This window comes from Typopeltis vanoorti, chromosome 3 (assembly GCF_054136105.1).
Source record: "Typopeltis vanoorti isolate ZY-2024b chromosome 3, IOZ_Tvanoo_1.0, whole genome shotgun sequence".
Taxonomy (NCBI): domain Eukaryota; kingdom Metazoa; phylum Arthropoda; class Arachnida; order Uropygi; family Thelyphonidae; genus Typopeltis; species Typopeltis vanoorti.
This window is the reverse complement of record NC_143551.1, coordinates 12,712,062-12,733,900: the sequence shown is the minus strand read 5'-3', so window position 1 is coordinate 12,733,900 and position 21,839 is coordinate 12,712,062. Positions and strand designations below refer to the sequence as shown.

Genomic DNA, 21,839 nt, shown 5'->3' with positions numbered 1-21,839 from the left:
GAAACCACTCCTTACCCTCTTGCTCACAGTTTCCTTTCGTAACTTCCAGGGATGGCCTCTTGTCATCACTCCTTCTCGCTGTTCAACCAAGCAAAAGAACTCCCCAGTGTCAACCCTGTAACCACCTCTCAACAGTTTAAAAGTCTCAATCATATCACCTCGCCTTCTTCTATTCACCAAACTCTGCAGTCCACATTCCCTCAGTCGATCCTCATAACTATGCTTGTACAGTCCTGAAACCATCTTTGTCATCAGTCTTTGTATCCTTTCCACTGTTAATTTATCCCCTTCAAATCCTGGGGACCAAATCTGAGACCAATAGTCCACATGTGGTCTGATCAGAGACTTATACAATGGAATGATAACCCACTTATCTCTGCAGGTCCGTGTCCTTCTCATAATTGCAGCAATCCTCTGTGTTACCTTCACCACCTTTGCAATATGTCCCCTAAACTTTAGGTTTCTATCAATCATCAACCCCAGATCTCTTGTCTCCCCTACTTCCTCCAGTACAACTCCTCCCATTGAGTATGCAGCATCCCATCGATGTTTCCCAAACCTCAAGACCTTCCATTTTGTTGCATTAAGCTTAAACGCCCATCCATTTGCCCATCTATCTAGCTTATTTAAATCCTCTTGCAGGGCTACCACATCTGCACTATTACTAATAATCCTTCCCAGCTTCGCATCATCTGCAAACAACTGAATATCCCCTTGCAATCCACTGGCAATGTCATTGATATAAAGGTTAAACAATATAGGTCCTAGTACTTAGCCCTGTGGGACCCCCACTTGTAACCCTCTGCCTCCTTGAAACTGCTCCACCATACACAACTCTCTGATACCTATCAGACAGCCGATTATGAATCCAGTTGACCAATCTTCCATCCAGACCCATGTGGTGCAACTTTAATATCAGCTTATCATGTGGCATCCTGTCAAATGCCTTCGCTAAGTCTAAGAAAATTGCAGTATATGCCTTTTCCTCATCTAACGTTCTTGTAACTTTATTATAATAGGCTAGCATATTGCTAAAACAAGAGCACCCTTTCACAAATCCATGTTGACACTAACAGATAACATTACCCTCATCTGTCCAATGCTGTACGCAATCCCTCACTACTTTCGCCAAGATCTTAACAACTACTGATGACACACAGACTGGCCTATAATTAGACCCTTCCTGTCTATTACCATCCTTATGCAATGGCACTATCTTACCTGCCTTCCATTCCCTGGGCACCTTTGCCGAAGCCAGACTTTCATTGAAAAGGCAGGTTAAAGGCACTGTCAGTTCCCTAGCATAATCCTCTCAAAACTCGTGGTGAAATACCATCCAGTCCCACAGCTTTACTGACATCCAGAGTACTCAGTATCTGAAACACACTCTCCTCCTGTACCTCTAAACATCGAATCAGCACTATCCCTCTAGCATTAAAACTGACTCCTCTAGGATGAAATACTCCAATAAAGTGTTCATTGAACAATTCCACTATGTCCTCTGCACCAGTCACTTTATTCCCATTTTTATCCCACAATATCATTCTTCCACAGTCATTTCTCCTCCTACTGGCCACATAGCTAAAAAATTCCCTAGGATTTTCTTTGGATCTTAGGGCCAATCTCCTCTCATATTCCAGTTTTGCTTTCCTTACCACACTAGTCACTCTTCTGGCCTGTGTCTTATATTCTTCATGGATCTTCTCTTCACCATAGCCTCTTTTTCGCATGCAATTCCTGTTTAATATTGTTTGTCATCCACTTTACTCCAAATTGTGTCCTCTTGTTCACTCGTGGTATACAACTTACCGTTGCTGCTAACAAATATTCTTTCACAATTTCCCATGCACTAATGATATCCCGGCCTTCCAATTCCTCCCTCCATGAAACTTCCCGAAGTTGACGTCTAAGACTATTATAATCACCTGCATTATAATTCCACATAAGTTCCCATCTCTTTGATACTCCTGCATGTCTATTCATTTTCCAAGTCAAAACCATATGGTCACTCTCTCCAACTGGTGCGAGAGATGTCAACTCAGTTATTATCAACGCTTCTGATGCTATAACCAAATCCAAAACTCTTGAACACATTGTTCCCTCTATTACATGTTGCCTAAGACATTTGTACCTCAAGAATTCTAGAAATTCCATTCCCCTATTGTTACATGCATCTTCCTCTCTCCAATTTATACTTCTGTAGTTAAAATATCCCACAACAATCATTCTTCTTGCACTTGCCAAACTTAGCTGTCTAAACATCTCCTGTCCCCATCCTCTGTGCTCCTGGGTCTGTAGCAACACCCCACTAAATATCCTGTCTTGCCTACCTCTACCTCACACCATACACTCTCAAAATCATTTGTCTCACTTCCTTCCAAAGCCTCCACTCTTAGAGGACAAAGGTCATCACTTATCACAAGCAGTACCCCACCACCACGCTTTCCCCTCCTATCCTGATGAAAAATGCTATACCCAGCGACTTCTATTCCTGTTGTTATATATCCCCTTCTGTCAACCACGTCTCAGTGATCGCAATAATTTTTGGCCAGGCTGATGCTATCTGCACCACCAATTCCTCTCCCGTATTCTGGATACTCCTGTCTTTAGTATAAAGCATATAAATGCCATTGTTTCTATACCCAGCATTATCCCTTCTAGACTCCACTGGGCTCAGTGTTACCTGACATCGTCTCCCTTCTCCCAAGTATCCATTCCCACAAGAGGCCACTCTTGCTATCATCCTCCCTGGGACACACTGACTTGTTCAGAATAGGAATCTCTCCAGATGCCTACGTCCTTCCTCATTCAAATGTAAACGGTCTCTCGCATACAATTCCTCTCTTTCCTCAAATGCACTCCAAGCATCCACATATACCAGTACTCTCTTGTCACACATTCTCACTATTATGCTATTCAATATCACCACTCTTCTGCTCAGCTCATCATTATCATACCTAGGCAACATGCACACTATTTTTCCTCTCTCTGTCTTTTTCCGTACAGTCTCAAGCAAAAATCTCATATCTCTCGCTGCCTGACTTACATTACCACTCAAGTCATTCGTTCCTACCATCACAAGCATCTCATCCACCCTTTCACCTCTCTTAATTGCCATAGCCACCCTTTCTATTGTTCCTCCTGGCAAACACTCCTCACGCATCCTATCTTGAACACCACAAATCATTGAGTCGCCATACATTATACCTCTTACCATTCCCTCTCTCCTATTGTTTCCATTCTCTCCTCTTCTTTCATTCCCTCTCCTCTACCGCTATTCTCTCTCTCTTCTAGCATTCCCATACCTCTTTCTCTCTCTCCTAATGTTTCCATTCTCTCCTCTTCTAGCACTCCCATACATCTCTCTCATTCCGTTTCTCCTACTGTTTCCATCCTCTCGTCTGTTAGCATTCCCATACCTCTCTCTCATTCCCTCTCTTCTACTGTTTCCATTCTCTCCTCTTCTAGCGCCCCCATACCTCTTACTCATACTCCCTAAATTCTCTCTCTCTCTCCTACTCTGATTCGCCTTGCATTTATCTCTTCCATTCTCCTAATCCTATCTTTCATACTTCTGCTCTCATTCACAAGACATTCCACCTCCTCTTTCAACTCATCTATCTCCTTCTGCAGGTCAGTCACTCCTAATCTAAATTCACTCTCCCAAACAAAACCATCTCCTAAACTTTCACAGTCACTCACACCTTCCGCACTATCAACTATTATTTTCTCATTCATATATATCTTTTTTTCATTCTCTCCTATCACACTACTTGTCTTCCTACATTTATTCCCCATTCCTGGAGCAACAAAGTCGGATATCGATATTTCTAATGCACTTATTTCTTCCAACTGCCTGCATTTTGTGCACATACGCTCACCGCTCTCTTTCACAAGCCACATATCTAATTCCCGAGATGCATACATGCCGCAAGTACTGCATGCCACAAAGTCCCTTATGATATTGCTTATAGCATGAAGCACAAACATTATGTGCTAAAATAAAGGACTACAAATTTATTTGCTCTCTTATAACTTGGCATGATTTACTTAACAGTATAAACCCTATGAGTAAAATGCTTCAAGACAAAAATATGAACATTACACTTGCTTTAGAATCTATCGAAAACTTAAAAATATTCTTACAAGAATATCGATCAGATACAAATTTTAAAGAAGTTCTAAAAACGGCAAAAGAACTGAATGAAGAGGTGGATGGAGAACAAGAATTTAATACTGGTATGGAAGTTTGATGGCAAAAGAAGACATGACAATTTGACTATGAGCATCATGACGAACCCCACAATCACCAGAAGATACATTTAGAGTGAATGTGTTTTATACACTTCTAGACGTTGCAATGTGTTTGTTAATAGAACGTTTTGAACAACTAAAAACATATTATGATAATTTCAATTTCTTGTATAGATTACTACAAATTAACGAAGATTTACGAAAAAATTGTGATGATTTAGAGATTCTCTTGAAGGACTGCGACAATAAAGACGTAAATGCAACAGAACTGTATGACGAGTTATGTGCTTTCCAGGATATTTTTCGGAAGGATAATTTAAATATTCAAAAGCCCTTTCGATATTCTTAATTTGATTGTGTCCAATAATTTATCTTTCCCTAACTTTTCAATTGCTTTAAGAATACTATTAACCTTACCTGTTAGCGTAGCAAGTGGTGAACGTTCCTTTTCCAAGTGGAAATTGATTAAAACCTACTTAAGAACAAGTATGTCACAAAAAAGGCTTGTTAGTTTGGCGTTAATAGCTATTGAAAATGATATATGTGCGGAATTAGACGTTAAGACCATTATTTCTAATTTTGTGAATATGAAATCAAAAACTCTAAAATTTTAATTAAAAAAATTTCAAGCATATTTATGTAATTTAATTTCTTTTCTGTTATTCTGTAAAGATGTTATTTTTTGAATAGTTATATTAAATGTTCTAATTATTTCTGAATTCTTTTCTTATTTTCTCATCTATCTTGAGTTTCTTTTATTTTCCTAAAAGATTTAGTTATTTGTAAAATGCAAGAATTTTTTAAACTTTAGTTCAAATAAATTTTAACTTTAATCAAAATTCATTTTAATTTTGTTAGTGATTTAATGATTATCCTGCCTAGTCAACACTCCCGGTTAGTTACATTTAGTGAACCAACATGTGGCTGTTCTGTCAAAATTTATTTAAGAAATTTCAAATAATTTAAATTTTTTATTATTGTAAAAGAACCACACACACCTGGATTGTTACAGGGGTGCTTAGATAGAAATTGCATGCAGGCGGCAAAGACCCTAGCGCCGTCACTGTTTCTGAATATCATTAATTTTGTCTTTTCTGAGTTTAGGTGTATGGAGTTTTTGTTGAGCCAGTCTATGATCAGATTTATGTCATGTTGCATATTTGTTTGGGCTATGCTTGCGTTATTATGGATGGATATTATAGCTATATCGTCTGCGTATTGGAATATTTTACCTTTGAGAGGTAGCTGATTATTATCGTGCATGTAAATGTTGAATAGAGTTGCAGAGAGTACAGCTCCCTCTGGTACTCCACAGGTTACTGGTAGCTCTCTGCTTCGGTTTGACCCGATATGTGTGATATGCTTTCTATTTTGAAGGTAGTTTGTAAACCACCTGTGAAGAGGCCCATCTATTCCAACATGGCTCAGCTTTTCTAACAAGGTTTGATGTGTGAGTGTATCAAATGCTTTAGTTAGATCAATAAAGACTACCATGGCAATTTTGTTTTTGTCTAAGGCGGTATTAATTACGTCTGTAAAATCTTCCAAGAGAGATGTTGTTCCCTTATTTTTCTGAAAACCATATTGTGTTTTGGGGATAATATTATTATTATTATTATTATTATTATTATTCCGGACAACTCCAAGGAGACGACAGACTCATCGAGGGAGGCCCTAACATCATGTCAAGAACAACTATTCGACATTCACACAGTATCTATCATACCTCGCCTTGAACTCATTCATGGTTGTAGCACCCACAACAGACTCTGGCAGCTTATTCCACTCATTCACCACTCTCCAAGTAAAAAACCTAGCTCTAACACCCCCTGCTAACCACATTTTTGCCCAGCTTTCATGTATGGCCCTAGTCCTCCCACCACCAGTCCTATTCTCAAAAATATCTTCTGGATTAATCTTATAGAAACCCTTCAGTAATTTGAATGTCTCAATCATATCACCCCGTTTCTGCCTATCGACCAATTTTTACAACCCACAAATCTTCATCCTGTTCTCATAAGGTTCATTCCACAGATCTGCTATCATCTTAGTAAATCATCTCTGGATCCTCTCCACCTCCTCCCCATCAAGAAGAAACCCTGACGCCCATATCTGGGTACAGTAGTCTAGATGGAGTCTTATCAAGGCTTGATAAAGAGGAACAATAACTTGTTTGTCTCTGCTTGTTAAAGTATTTTTCAGAAGCCAAGTGATTTGATGAGCTGATTTAGCCACTTTTGCAATGTGCCCCCTAAACTTCAATTCCCTATCCACCAACACTCCCAAATCCCTGGCCTCATCAATCTCCTGGAGTATGGTTCCACCAATGTGATATACTGCTGCTATTCTTTTCACCCCAAAATGACATCCATTAATTGACATCCATTTTCCCTACCCCAGTACTCCAAACTATCCAAATCATCCTGTAAAATTTTGACATCCTGTGCACTCACAATTGCTCTACCCAACTTTGCATCATCAGCAAACAAGTGAACACTTCCTCTCAGATCCTTTCCTATATCATTGATGAACAAATTGAAAAGTAGTGGTCCATGAACAGAGCTCTGTGGCACACCACTAGTCACAAGCCGTCTTTTGGACGCAACTCCTGAATAAACCACTCTCTGGTATCTCTCCATCAACCACCCTCCTATCCATCTCACCAACCCTATATCCATTCTCATCTGCTCCAGTTTACTGATTAGAGTTCCATGTGATATCCTGTCAAAGGCCTTGGCAAGGTCCAGTAGAATCACTGTACACCCATTACCCTATCCAGTTTTCAACCGTCATTGTGTTATAAAATGTGAGCAAGTTATTGAGGCATGATCTACCCTTCACAAAACCATGTTGTCCCCCCCCCCCCCATACAATATCCCATTTTCATCTATCCAATCCTGTATTCTTTTCTTGACTAATTTCTCCAAGACCTTGACGACGATTCCTGATATGCTGATTCGTCGCTAATTTACAATAGCAGTCTTGGAACCTCCTTTATGTAGTGGAACTATTTTCCCCCTCTTTCCACCCCGTTGGGACTAACCCAGACCCGAGACTCAAAGTAAACAAAATTTTCAAGAGAACTGACAATTCTTTAGCCCTTTCACGTACGACACGAGCTGTATACCATCCAATCCCACAGATGGATGGTATACCAGCCATCTGTGGGATTGGATGGTATACCATTTGTGGTATATCATCTGTGGGATTGGATGGTATGTCAAACTATTTTCCCCCTCTTTCCAGCCCCTTGGGACTAACCCAGACCCGAGACTCAAATTAAACAAAATGGTCACGTACTGACAATTCTTTAGCCCCTTCATGTACGACATGAGCTGGTATACCATCCAATCCCACAGATGTATTGACATTGAGGTTATGCAATAGACTACTCACCTCCACTTCATTCACCACAGTTCCCGTATAATCTATTGGTTCATTCATTTCTGCAATGTCACCACCTGGATGATATATTCGTGCAAAGTGCTCACTCTGTAACTCAACTATATCAACTGATTCAGTTACCTCCCTACCATCGGCATTCTTTAAAATCATTCTGCCATATACATTTTTTCTTTTACTTGCAACATGTCGATAAAACTGTTTAGGATTCTCTTTAGTTTGCATGGCCAATGTTCTTTCGTAATCTTTTTTGCTTTTCTTACCACACTCGTTACCCTTCTGGCCTGCGCTTTATACCTTTCATGTGCCTGTCGGTCACCTTTCTCCTTAAATTCCCTCCATAGTTGTTTCTTTTTTTCTTTTTTTGCAGTTCAAGCTTAATGGTGTTATTCGTCCATTTAACCCCTACTTGATTATTATTCGGACTCTAGGTATAACAATCAGCCATTGCTTCATGCAAACACTTCTTAACTGCCTCCCATGCAGTATTAGCTTCTAGCCCTTGCAGTTGTACATGCCATGGCACTGAACCAATGAAACTCTTAAGCTTGTCATACTTACCAGCCCGATAATTCCACATGTACCCTGTCTTAATTGTAAATTCCACACCTTTAGCCACCTCTCGAGTCAAGACCCTATGATCACTCTCACCAATTGGTGGCAACGTGGTCACATTCATTACAGCCAAATTCTCAGATGCAATTACTAGGTCAAGCACTCTCTGACCGCTAGTATTTTCCATTACATGCTGTCGCAGATAGTTATCCCTTTATAACCACATAAAATCCAATTCCTTTTTCCCATTTGTCCTCTCCTCCTTCCAATCAATGTTACCATAGTTGAAATCTCCCATAATAATTAACATCCTTCCACTCATTTCTTCTATTTGCTTATGCATACTATCTCCACCATCTATTCCATCACCTGTTCTATAGCAGCACCCAGCTGTATATTTTGTTCTGCTAGTCTCAGTCTCACATCAAATAGTCTCAAATGTGCTCTTTTCTCTATCCTGCAGTTCAAGTTCTATTCTCCTTGGCTGCAGCTCATCAGCTATCATCAACAATTCTTCTCCCCCCATTTTATTCTCCCTGTCATTCCTGAACACACTATCCCATCACATTCAATCCCACTAGCTATATGATCTACAGTCAGCCATGTTTCACTAATGCCAATAACCTGTGGTCTGGAAGTGCTAACCATGGCCAAAAATTCTTCCTTCTTGTTTCTAATACTCCTAGCATTAGTGTACATGAATTTCAGACCCCCATTAGCCCCATCCCTACCTTGATGCCTTACACTAACTATCCCATTCTGATTTGTTGTCCTTATTTGCTTGGGCATATTATACTCATTCTCAACTGCACTCAACTGCCTCCCTAAGGTCTGCATATCTACTCCCCACCCCTCCTTAATAAATCTAGTTTCCCTGATTCTGCACATCCACTTCGTTCAACAAACACTTTTTAAAATCTCCTTACACCGAATCCATTCAAATACAAGCCATCCATCTTATATAGATCCTTTCGCCCATCGAACTCACTCCACACGTCCACAAATTTCACACCACTTGTCATACATAACCCATGCATAAAGTCATTTGCAATTATGGCACTCCTTTTAAACACTTCACTGTCATACCGCGGCAAAAGACTGATTATCCTAACTCTCTCACTCTTTTCTTTTGCTACCTCAAACAATTCATTCAGGTCCTCTATCATTTCCATTTTATTTCCTTTCAATTAATTTGTACCTGCCACAGCAATCATATCTTTCACCCTTTCCTTTTGCTCTCTAATAGACTCAGTTAAGTCCTTGATGGTCGCACCAGGTTGGTACGATTTTGTCAAATCCTCTACTAACACACCTCATACTAACGAATCTCCATACAGCACTCTCTCCTTCATTTTGTTTACGTTCATGCTCATACTCTTATTTTTCCTATCATACTTTTTATTATTGGCTGGTACACTCAGTAGACGTTTGTTCATATGCCCTAGCTGCTGCTTTGCTCTTTGTATCGCTCTGCTCAACAACGCGATCTCACTCATTGCATCTATCTCATCTTTTTTATTTTCTGCTACACCATTAATTTGTTCTGTAGCAATACCATCATTCACACTTTCTACATTCACACCCTCACAGTTCTCTGGTACAACCTCGCCATTTCTTGTCATATCACTATTTTCTTCATTCTGAAGTTTGACAAAAATATGACACTCACGACCTGAAATACACTTTAATTCCTCATTTTCCTTACATTTTCTACACACATTCACTCCTTTATTATCGTCTAACCATACTCCAACTGCACTCCACAAAGCGTACATTTCGCAGATAGTACACTGAATAATCTCCTTTATATTACAGTTATTGAATAAAGATGGTGAACCATTATTACTAGCCGCCATTTTCCTTCTTACGAAAGCCATACTCACTTCTATTGTATTTTATTAAATTAATAATGTAAACACCAAAAACACACAAACAGACACACTAAGATACGCAAAGCAAACAAAACTAGAATAATATTCATGTAAATTTGTCAATGATAACTTGAAATAACACTTATCTTATCAGGAGCTCTCAACAAACACTACAGACTACGAATCCCCCTAGTGGCCACTGAAATGAAATGAAAGGTTTCTGTATATGCTGTGAGTTTCTTCAGTACAATAATAATAATAATTTTGCATCATTAGCAAACAACTGAATATTTCCTTTCAGGTCATTTGCTATATCATTTATGAACAAATTAAACAACAATGGTCTCAGGACTGTACCTTGCAGCACACCACTAGTCACCTGTTTTCATCTCAATTCTGTGCCTCCATATATCACTTTTTGATATCTGTCCAGCAGCCACACTCTTATTGACTTAACCAGTGGATAAGAAGGTGGCTCTTATCCATTTCCATTTGTTCTGATTTGCCTAAGAGAGTTCCATGTGGTATTCTGTCAAATGCCTTTCCAAAATCCAGCAGAATCATTGTTGTGTGGCCATTTCCTTTATCCAATTCGCTCTACTATAAAAAAAAATTATTAAAGCATAGCTGACCCTTCATAAAGTCATGTTGTCCCTCATGCAGTATCATATTTTTATCTACTCATTCTTGAATTCTATTTTTTTGACCAATTTTTCCTGTGCTTGTAACACCATGTTTGAGATTACTGATTGGTTTATAATTTGCTACTTCAGTCTTAGAAGGGGTGCAAAGTCCAACTCTACCTCCCAGTGATGCACCCAGTGTGTTGGGAATCCTAGCCACCGTTGGACCTGGACCCAATAATGTTAACAGAGCTCTGGTGAACACAACAGAACCCTAGTCAGGAAAAGTGTATATCCGACTACAGCAAAGATGCCATTATTACAGCAACAGAAATGGCCCCAAGTCCTGCATGGCCCTCACCTCTCTACTGTGGTAGTGAGGCATTGAGAGGGGCCAGGGATGCTAAGACTATCGCAGAAGAAGGCAGGCCACCCCATTAGATCTTTGAAACTAGCAGTCGGTACCCTTAATACTTGAATTTTGGCAAGAGACTACAGAATAGATTTATTAATCAGAGAACTAATTATTATTTTATTATTATTATTATTACATGATACCTTCAGAGAGTCCAAGGATTCATTTTGGGAGGACACACTACTCTACATCGCTAAATATATCTCATCCTCTCGACTACTACTTAATTCTCCAACTATGACACTACTGCCATCAATGCCATCTATCGCTCATCATCACCAAAAACAGTATTTTTTGTCTGTAAATTGTGTGTGTGTTCTGAAGGCTGATTTGTCTGTACATGGGATGAAAACCATGCTACCACCGTATGAGATTGGCTAACTCACCTTCATCTGCAAAAGCCCATATCAATTTTGATATCCTCCTAGTAAATGAAACAAAAAGAAAGAATTAACAGCAAAATGATACGAAGGCTCAGATATTCTTGGAAGCATCTTCTGGATGGAGTGGGCTTTATCGTTAAATCTAAGCTCACAAAGTTGATCCTTTCTTGTAATATTATATATGAAAGAATAGGTGTGTTACTAATTGGATTAGAGAATAATATAACAATAAAATTAATATCCTGCTACACTCCAACATCCATAGTCAATAATGAAGAAATGGAACATTTCTACATGAATCTGAAACAGACATTAAATTACAAGTCAACATACACATTCATTGGTGGAGGCTTTAACACCAAAATAGGATGGGGGGTAAACAAAATGAAAAGTTTATAGGTCAAAAGAGAGAAATAGAAGAGGAAAGAGATTAGCCAAATTTGCTGCAGCTGAACAACTCTTTATTATGAATACTTTTTTTCAACAAATGCCCAGGAAGAAGATGGACTTGGCAGTCACTAATGGACACAAAAGAAAAATGAAATAGACTACATTTTAACAGACTGTAGAAGACTGGTACAATAGGCAAAACATATTTCAATATAGATTCTAACCATAGACTTCTCATAGCCATTATAAGAATAGACACAAAATGGAAGAACATATCAGGACAACATCAAAATACAAAAGACAGCCCAAACAGATAGACTATTACAAGTTCAGGAAGTACATAGAAGAGACTGAATGGACTATTAAGAACTGCTACATGGATGACGAATATACTGAATTTATTAATAAATTCAATGAGAGGAAAAAAAAAAAGTCAGAAATTCCTGTGAAAGAAAAGAGAACACCTCAAACCATAGAACTACTGGAAAAGAGAAACAAACTAAAGAAATCCCAAGAAAATTTTCTAGAATAAGAAATTATCTGTAAGTTATTAAGGAAAAGAATCCAATTGGACTACCAAGCATTCAGGGTACAAAACTAAGAGAAGCAGCACAGCCAAAAACCAGCCCGAAAAAAATGGAGAAAGTCGATTTGAAAAATGGAAAAAATGGAAAAAAAATAGGAGAGAGGGAATGAGAGAGAGAGGTATGGGAATGCTAGAAGAGGAGAGAATGGAAATAGTAGGAGAGATGGAATGAGAGAGAGGTATGGCAGTGTTAGAAGAGGAGAGAATGGAATGAGAGAGAGGTATGGGAGTGCTAGAAAAGGAGAAAATGGAAACAGTAGGAGATAGAGGTATGAGAATGAAAGAAGAGGAGAAAATGGAAACAATAGGAGAGAGGGAATGGAAAGAGGTATAATGTATGGGGACTCAAGGATCTGTGGTGTTCAAGATAGGATGCGTGAGGAGTGTTTGCCAGAGGAACGATAGAAAGAGTGGCTTTGGCAGTTAAGAGAAGTGAAAGGGTGGATGAGATGATTGTGATGTTGGGAACAAATGACTTGAGTGGTGGTGTAAATAGGGCAGCGAGAGATATGAGATTCTTGCTTGAGGTGGTATGAAAGAAGACACAGAGAGGAAAGATAATGTGTGTATGTTGCCTAGGTATGATAATGACAAACTGAGCAGAAGAGCGGTAATATTGAATGACATAATAGCTAGAATGTGTGACAAGAGAGGACTGGAATATGTGGATGCTTGGAGTGCGTTTGAGGACAGAGAGGAATTGTATGCAAGAGACCACTTACATTTGAATGAGGAAGGACGTAGGCATCTGGAGAGATTGCTGTTCTGAAAAAGTCAGTGTGTCCCAGGGAGGATGGTAGCAGGGGTAGCTTCTTGTGGGAATGGATACTTGGGAGAAGGGGGACGACATCGGGTAACACCGAGTCAAGTGGAGTCTAGAGGGGATAATGGTATAGAAATAATGGCATTTATATGCTATATACTCAAGCCAGGAGTATCCGGAATAAGGGAGAGGAATTGGTGATGCAGATAGCATCAGCCTGACTAAAAATTATTGGGATCAATGAGACGTGGTTGACAGAAGAGGATATAATAACAGGACGGTGGGTACAGCATTTTTCGGCAGGAAAGGAACGGAAAGCATAGTGGTGGAGTACTGCTTATGATAAGTGACAACCTATGTCCTCTAAGAGTGGAGACTTTGGAAGGCAGTGACATTAATGATTTTGAAAGCATATGATGTGAGGTAGAGGTCGGCAAGACAGGATATTTAGTGGGGTGTTGCTACAGGCCCAGGAGTACAGAGGGTGAGGACCAGGAAATATTTAGACAGTTGAGTTTGGCAAGTGCAAGAAAAATGATTGTTATGGGATATTTTAACTACAGTAGTATAAACTGGGGAGAGGAAGATGCATGTAGCAATAAGGGAATGGAATTTCTAGAATTCTTGAGGGACAAATGTCTTAGGCAACATGTAACAGAGGGAACAAGAGTTTTGGATTTGGTTATAGCATCAGAAGAGTTGATAATAAGTGAGATGACATCTCTCCCACCAGTTGGAGAGAGTGACCATATGGTTTTGACTTGGAAAAAGAAAAGACATGCAGGAGTATCAAAGAGACGGGAACTTATGTGGAATTATAAGGCAGGTAATTATAATAGTCTAAGACGTCAACTTGGGAAAGTTTCATGGAGGGAGGAATTGGAAGGCCGGGATATCATTAGTGCATGGGAAATTATGAAAGAATATTTGTTAGCAGCAATGGTAAGTTGTATACCACGAGTGAAGAAGAGGACACATTTTGGAGTAAAGTGGATGACAAACAATATTAAACAGGAATTGCATGCGAAAAAGAGGCTGTGGAAGAGATATAAGGAGGCAGGAGAAGAGAAGATGCATGAAGAGTATAAGACACAGACCAGAAGAGTGACTGGTATGGTAAGGAAGACGAAACTGGAATATGAGAGGAGATTAGCCTTAAAATCCAAAGAAAATCCTAGGGAATTTTTTAGCTATGTGGCCAGTAGGAGGAGAATTGACTGTGGAAGAATGATACTGTGGGATTAAAACAGGAATAGAGTGACTGATGCAGAAAACATAGTAGAATTGTTCAATGAACACTTCATTGGAGTATTTCATCCTGGAGGAGTCAGTTTTAATTCTAGAGGGATAGGGCAGGTTCGAGGTTTACAGGTATAGGAGGAGAGTGTGTGTTTCATATACTGAGTACTGTGGATGTCAGTAAACTGTGGGACTGGATGGTATTTCACCACGAGTTTTGAGAGAATGTGCTAGGGAACTGACAGTGCCTTTTACTTGGCTTTTCAATGAAAGTCGGGCTGCTGGAAAGGTGCCCATGGAATGGAAAGAAGGTAAGATAGTGCCATTGCATAAGGGCGGTAGCAGACTGGAAGTGTCTAATTATAGACCAGTTTGTGTGTCATCAGTAGTTGTTAAGATCTTGGAGAAAGTAGTGAAGGACCGTATACAGCATTGGACAGATGAGGGTAATGTTATCTGTTAGTGTCAACATGGATTTGTGAACGGGCGCTCTTGTTTTTGCTAGCATTTTACGATAAAGTTACAAGAGCATTAGATTAGGGAAAGGCATATACTGCCATTTACTTAGACTTAGCGAAGGCATTTGACAGGGTGCGACCTGATAAGCTGATATTTAAGTTGCAGCACATGGGTCTGGATGTCAGATTGGTCAACTGGATTCAGGATTGGCTGTCCGATGGGTATCAGAGAGTTGTGTATGGTGGGGCAGTTTCAAGGAAGCAGAGGGTTACATGTGGGGTTCCACAGGACTCAATACTGGGACCTATATTGTTTAACCTTTATATCAATGACATTGCCAGTGGATTGCTAGGGGATATTCAGTTGTTTGCGGATGATGCGAAGCTGGGAAGGATTATTAGTAATAGTGCAGATGTGGTAGCCCTGCAAGAGGATTTAAATAAGCTAGCAGCTAGATGGGCAAATGAATGGGGGTGTCGGTTTAATGCAGCAAAATATAATAAGCTCTTGAGGTTTGGGAGACATCGATGGGACACTGCATACTCTGTGGGAGGAGTTATACTGGAGGAAGTAGGGAGACAAGAAATCTGGGGTTGATGATTGATAGAAACCTGAAATTTAGGGGGACATATTGCAAAGGTGGTGAAGGTAACACAGAGGATTGCTGCAATTATGAGAAGGACACTGACCTGCAGAGATAAGTGGGTTATCATTCCATTGTATAAGTCTCTGATCAGACCACATGTGGACTATTGTTCTTAAATTTGGTCCCCAGGATTTGAAGGGGATAAATTAACTGTGGAAAGGGTACAAAGGTGGATAACAAAGATGGTTTCAGGACTGTACAATGATAGTTATGAGGATTGGCTGAGGGAATGTGGATGAATTTGGTGGATAGAAGAAGGAGAGGTGATATGATTGAGACTTTTAAACTGTTGAGAGGTGGTTACACTGGCGAGTTCTTTCACTTGGTTGAACAGCAGGAAGGAGTGATGACAAGAAGCCATCCCTGGAAGTTACAAAAGAAAACTGTGAGCAAGAGGGTGAGGAGTGGTTTCTTTGCATGGAGGGTGGTTGAACCATGGAATGCATTGCCTGATGGAGTGGTGAGAGTGAGAACGGTCAGTGAGTTCAAGGAGTGGTATGATAGACTTTGTGTTTCTTAGGGGGGGGGGACTTCCCTTCGATGAGTCTTGATAGACTTTGTGTTTCTTAGGAGGGACATCCCATGATGAGTCTTTTGATTCCATGGAGGCCGGAATAATAATAATAAACTCAATTGTGATCTTTAAATTAGAGACATTCAATCCCATCTGCTCTATAGGATCAAAATGGAGAAAAATATACTATGTTTTCTATAATGAACTTTATGCAACTAAATGCCACGTCTCAGAACCTGTTATTCCCAAACCAAGCAATATACTAGATGTACTTCCCGATGAAATAGAACATGTCCTTGATCATGTTAAGGTTGAAGAAATCCAACAAAGTGGAACAACCGTATTCAAAGCCTTGACTACCAGATTCAAGTGGTACTTGAAAGAAAGAATGATTCCAGAAAAATGGTAACCTCAAAAAATGTACTTCTATTCATAAAAGGAAATAAAGAAGACAAAAAATTATTCCCCAATCTGTCTACTCTCTCACATATATAAAATTATGAAGAGGGTAATACTAAACAGAATCTAAAATACTCGCAAAGACAACTCCAGCAGAGAACAAGCAGGATTCAGAAGAGGCTTCTCCACAATAGATCATATCGATATCATTTTGCAATTAACAGGAAAATGCAGAGCATACTGAATCCCTCTATGTTTCCTCTTTATTGATTTCAAAAAAGCATTTGATACCATGGAACATAATGCAGTCATCTGTGCTTTACTGGAAATAAATGTGGATCCTACTTATATCAACATGATAAAAGAAATAAACAAAAATCTGACCACACAAATAAATTTATTTCATCAGCCTATAAATATAGATATAAAGTGACAGGTCTGACAAGGTGATGTGATCTCCTGAAATCTATTAAGTATTTACAATATATTCTGAGGAAAATAGACCGAAACAGAGGAATAAACATTGATGGCAAAAAATGACAAATCCTTATGTTTGCCAATGATCTAGTACTAATATCTCAAAACCCAAAGAACCCAGAAGACAGTCAGATAGACCTAGAAATCAATCTAGGAAAACAAAATGGATTCAAAACATCTACACAAGTGACAACAATCTATATATTAATAATATCCCTTAATAACAATCTATATATTAATAACATCTCAGACAATAAAAATTAATAATGATTTATCTGAAGAACTAGTAAAATGAAAGGAACCTGCATAGGTATAATTCAACAGACTAAAAGACACCTTACTGATCCAAATTCTGACATCTCTGTGAAGGCAAAACTATTTAATAGTGACATTCTTCCATCACTCACATACAGATTGCAAACATGGAACACAACAAGACAAGAAGGAGACACTCTCAAGATTGCTCAGCTTGTCATAGAATGTAAGATTTGTAACATCAGCAAAATGGAACACGTACAGAACTAAGAGAGAGAACTGGTGCAAAAGATGTGGTAACTGCAGTATACGAAATCAAGATGAAATGGGCAGGCCACATAGCAAGACTTAGGGATAACAGATGGACACACAGAATACTTAATTGGCAAATGAGAATAAAGAGAAAACCAGAAAGATCACCTACAAGATGGGAAGACCCATTAGTGATATCTATGGGTATAACATGGAAAAGAGAGAGAGAGAGGCCCAAGATTGAGATCATTGAAGACATGTTTGCGACATACACTCATGGAGAAATCCTGAATGAAACACAGGTCCCTCAAGGTAATCAAGTATTAGAACCTCTCTTATATAACGGAATTATTTTGCCCTCTTTCCACTCCCTTGGAACTCTACCAGAGCTGAGAGTTAAATTAAAGAGCCTAGACAGAAGCATTGCCAGTTCCCTTGTACACTCTCATGAAACCTGAGCTGATATCCAATCTAATTCCACAGATGTATTTACATTGAGATTCTGCGATATTGTAAGAACCTCCACTTCATCCACCTCTATTCCTATATTAGTGTCTGTTACATATGTTAAAGCAGTAACCTCACTAGGATGATATATGCTTACAAAGTGGTAACTCAACTATTTTATCTGTTCTGTCACCTTGTGAGTGTCATCACTCATTAAGGCTAATCTTCCATAGCGATTCTTACTCTTACTTGCCACATAATGAAAGAACTTATTAGGATTTTATTTGGACTGCTTGGCTAGATTTTTCTCATAATCTGATTTTGCCTTCCTTGCCATGATAGTCACCTTTCTTGCCTGAGCCTTGAACTATTCATGAGTTTGCTGGTCACCTTTCTCTTTATTATTATTATTATTATTTTTATTATTAACATTTGACCTCCATGAAGTCAGAGACTCATCGTGGGAGGTACACACACTATTGCACACAATGTTCATCCAACCATGCTTTAATTTGATTCAATGTGTCTACACCCACAACACACTCATGTGATGCATTCCACTCACCAACCACTTTCCATGCAAAGAACCTACTCTTCTGCTCATAATACAGTTTCCAGCGATGGCCTCTTGTTCTATCCCCCCCTCCCATTCTATGAAAAATCTCTTCCATGTCGACCAGATAACAACCCCTGACTAACTTATATGTCTCAATCATATCCCCCCACCCCGTCTTCCACTTATTCATGAGGCTCTGCAACTTACATTCTCTCAATCTATCCATGCACTCAACATTCCAATGACTACCTTTGTGAATCTTCTCTGGACCCTTTCCAACATATCCTCGTCACCATGAAAACCCTGTGACCAAATCTGTGCACAGTAATCCATATGAGGCCTGATCAAGACCTTATACAATGGTATCATAAACTCTCTATTTCTGCATGTCCGGGTCCTTCGCATCATTGCCATTATCCGATGCAACGTCTTCACAACTTGTGCAATGTGGGCCCTGAATTTTACGTCCTTGTCCACCATCACTCCTAGATCTCTCATCTTCTCTACTGCTGTTAAAATTTCCTTGCCAAATGTATACTTTGCATCCCATCATTGCATACCAAATCTCAAAACCTTACACTTTGCAAAGTGGAACTGACAGTTCCACTTATCTGCCCATTCATGTAATCTATCGAAGTCCTCTTGTAAGGTCATAACATCTGCTTGACTCTGCATTGCTCTCCCCAGTTTTGCATCATCTGCAAACAGCTGCATATCACTAGTTAAACCCATCCCAATATCATTAACATACAAATTGAATAACAATGGCCCCAAAACTGATCCCTGTGGCACACCACTAGTGACCTTTCTCTTTTGGGATACTGCACTTCCATATACAACTTTCTGATATCTATCTGACAGCCAGTCAATGATCCAACTCAGAAGTCTGTTATCCAATCCCATCTGTTTCAGTTTATTTAAGAGTTTGTCATTGGCTGTCTATCAAAAGCCTTTGCCAAATATCCCAAAAAATTATTGCTAGGACTAAATTACTGCATTTGACTTCTATATATCTGGAGAAAGTTTATGATACTGTCCCAAGGAAGACAATGTGGCAAGTATTGAAGAGAGCAGGAATAGATGAGGGAACAATAGAGATATGCCAGGGATCTAGGTCTGATATAAAATCGGTAACAAACTTTCAGAGCAATTTATTACTATATCAGTGACATACAACATCCCTGTTTGAGCTCCTTGCTAGTAATAAGATCTACTTGGATGAGGCCTTGTAATTTTGGAACAGGCAATGCTGTGGAATGAGTATACCCATACGAGAACAAGTCTGACGTTCTCTTCTTTTTGATGATGATCAGGTGATCCTCACATAGGACAAGGAGGATGTGGAATACCAGATAAGAAAACTGTTGGATGTGTATAAACATTAGGACCTGAAAGTCATAACCAGGTACCCGGCAATTAGAGATAATAGTGCAACAGATATTGAGTTACAGGTGGAAACCATAAGACATCATTTCAAGACATCATGAAATTATGTCTACTTCAAACAGGACAGGCATGAGCAACTATTAGAACCATGAGTGGTGCTTTATGGAGTCATAAAGAGTTATACTAAGATGCTATATCATGTGATCATAAAGAGTATAATGACCTACAGATGTGAGTGGCATATGCACAAACAGCCAGAGGAAACAAGTAGAGGTCGTAGAAATAGATTACTTCAGATGACGTATGAAAGCCACCTGTATGGATCATCTGAGGAATGCATATATTCAAACAGAAATGGAAGTTGACCTGCTCATTATGGAGAGGATAGAGCACCATGCTTTGAAATGATATAGACATGTCCAGAGAATAAGAGGAGAATGATGGTCATTGAGAATTATGAATTGGTCACTCCCCGGAAGGAGAAAAACAGGAATACTAAGAGCTGTGTGAAGAGGTACTGTTATAAAAGTAATGGAGAAAAGAGGCTTATGGGATGAGGATTGGAGGAATCATGGAGAGTGGAGTCTGAGAACAGGCAGTGCTGACAAGTGAAAAAGCCTGCAAAAAGTAAAGTAACCTGTTGTTCCTGTGGAATGCATACATTCAAACAGAGATGGAGGTTGAACTTCTCATTACAGAGAGGATAGAGTTTCCCTGTTATTGATCTAGGTGACTCTTGATCTTTGGATGCAAAACTTCTCTGGGGGTGAGTACCTGTTAGTTACTAGATTTACTCTATTTCCCTTTTCTGTTTTTTTTCAGAGGAATTCATTTCACTCAGTGATTTTATTTTCTTCTTTTAACTTAGAATTTCCAATTGCTTTAACAACTCTAAATGGGCCATCCTCAATGGGTAAACCTAGAGTTTAGAAAGCATTTACAAAATTCAGAAGGTTCTATGAATCTTGATGAGTCTTGATAAACTTTGTGTGTTTCTTAGGAAGGACTTCCCACGATGAGTAAAGTAACCTTTTGACTCCATGGAGGCCTGAATAATAATAATAATAATATGAATTTGTACGAACAAAATGGACCACCTGACTGCAGGTTGAACTTGAGAGGACAACAGCCACTTGAAATATTGACAACAGAACCAGACTACTAGACTTTGAACTCTCAAACTGGCTCAGAATAATCAATGAACAGCTGAGGAAGTCCTCAGGAAAAAAATTAACACAGGGAACCAACATCTATTGAAGCTGCAGTCCCCATGAAAGGAGAAACAAAGGAAAGGGTTCCTCCAGTTATCCTGTGAGCTAAGGAACAATGGATAGCAGTTGCCATAGCCCTCAAAAGTAACAAAATAAATTTTATAAAAACAGAAAGATAGATGAGGGATCCAAATACAGCCAGAGATAGTAGCCAACTACCATGCATTCAATTAAGTATTTAGGTGAAAAAATGTTCACTTTAAAAAGTGAAGAAAAAATATTTCAGACTAGTACTGTGCAGTATAACAGAATTCTGTAACCATGGAGGAAGATACAAGCGACCTCCAAAAGCATGGACTAAATCCTGCTGAAGGTCACCATAACCATATGCTTTAGACTCTAGATAAACAGCCAATGACTCTCAGGCATTCATTTCCTATCTAGGTGACAGGTTATGTATTTATGTATGGTTATGTATTTAAAGCACTATATGATGAACTATGTTTGTGATAGTAGGACATCCTGTGATGAGTCTTTTGACTTCAGAGAGGTCTGATGATAGGAATAATCATTACTGATAACAATATTATTATTATTATTATTATTACGTAACACCTCCAGGGAGTCCAAAGACTCAACGAGGGAGGGCACCTACTCTGCAACTCTCCATCTCCACCACTGAATCCACCAACTACAATGAACTGCAATTACACCAACGCTACCTACTGCCCACCACCACCACCAGTATTTTCACAG

The 21,839-nt window shown here is 39.2% G+C and overlaps 1 protein-coding gene across 1 annotated transcript in view; it reads left to right on the top strand.

The window, feature by feature from the left end:
* hdm (meiosis specific with OB domains hold'em) overlaps window positions 1-21,839 on the top strand; it is a 297,283-nt gene that overhangs the window by 110,523 nt on the left and 164,921 nt on the right. The window lies entirely within an intron of this gene.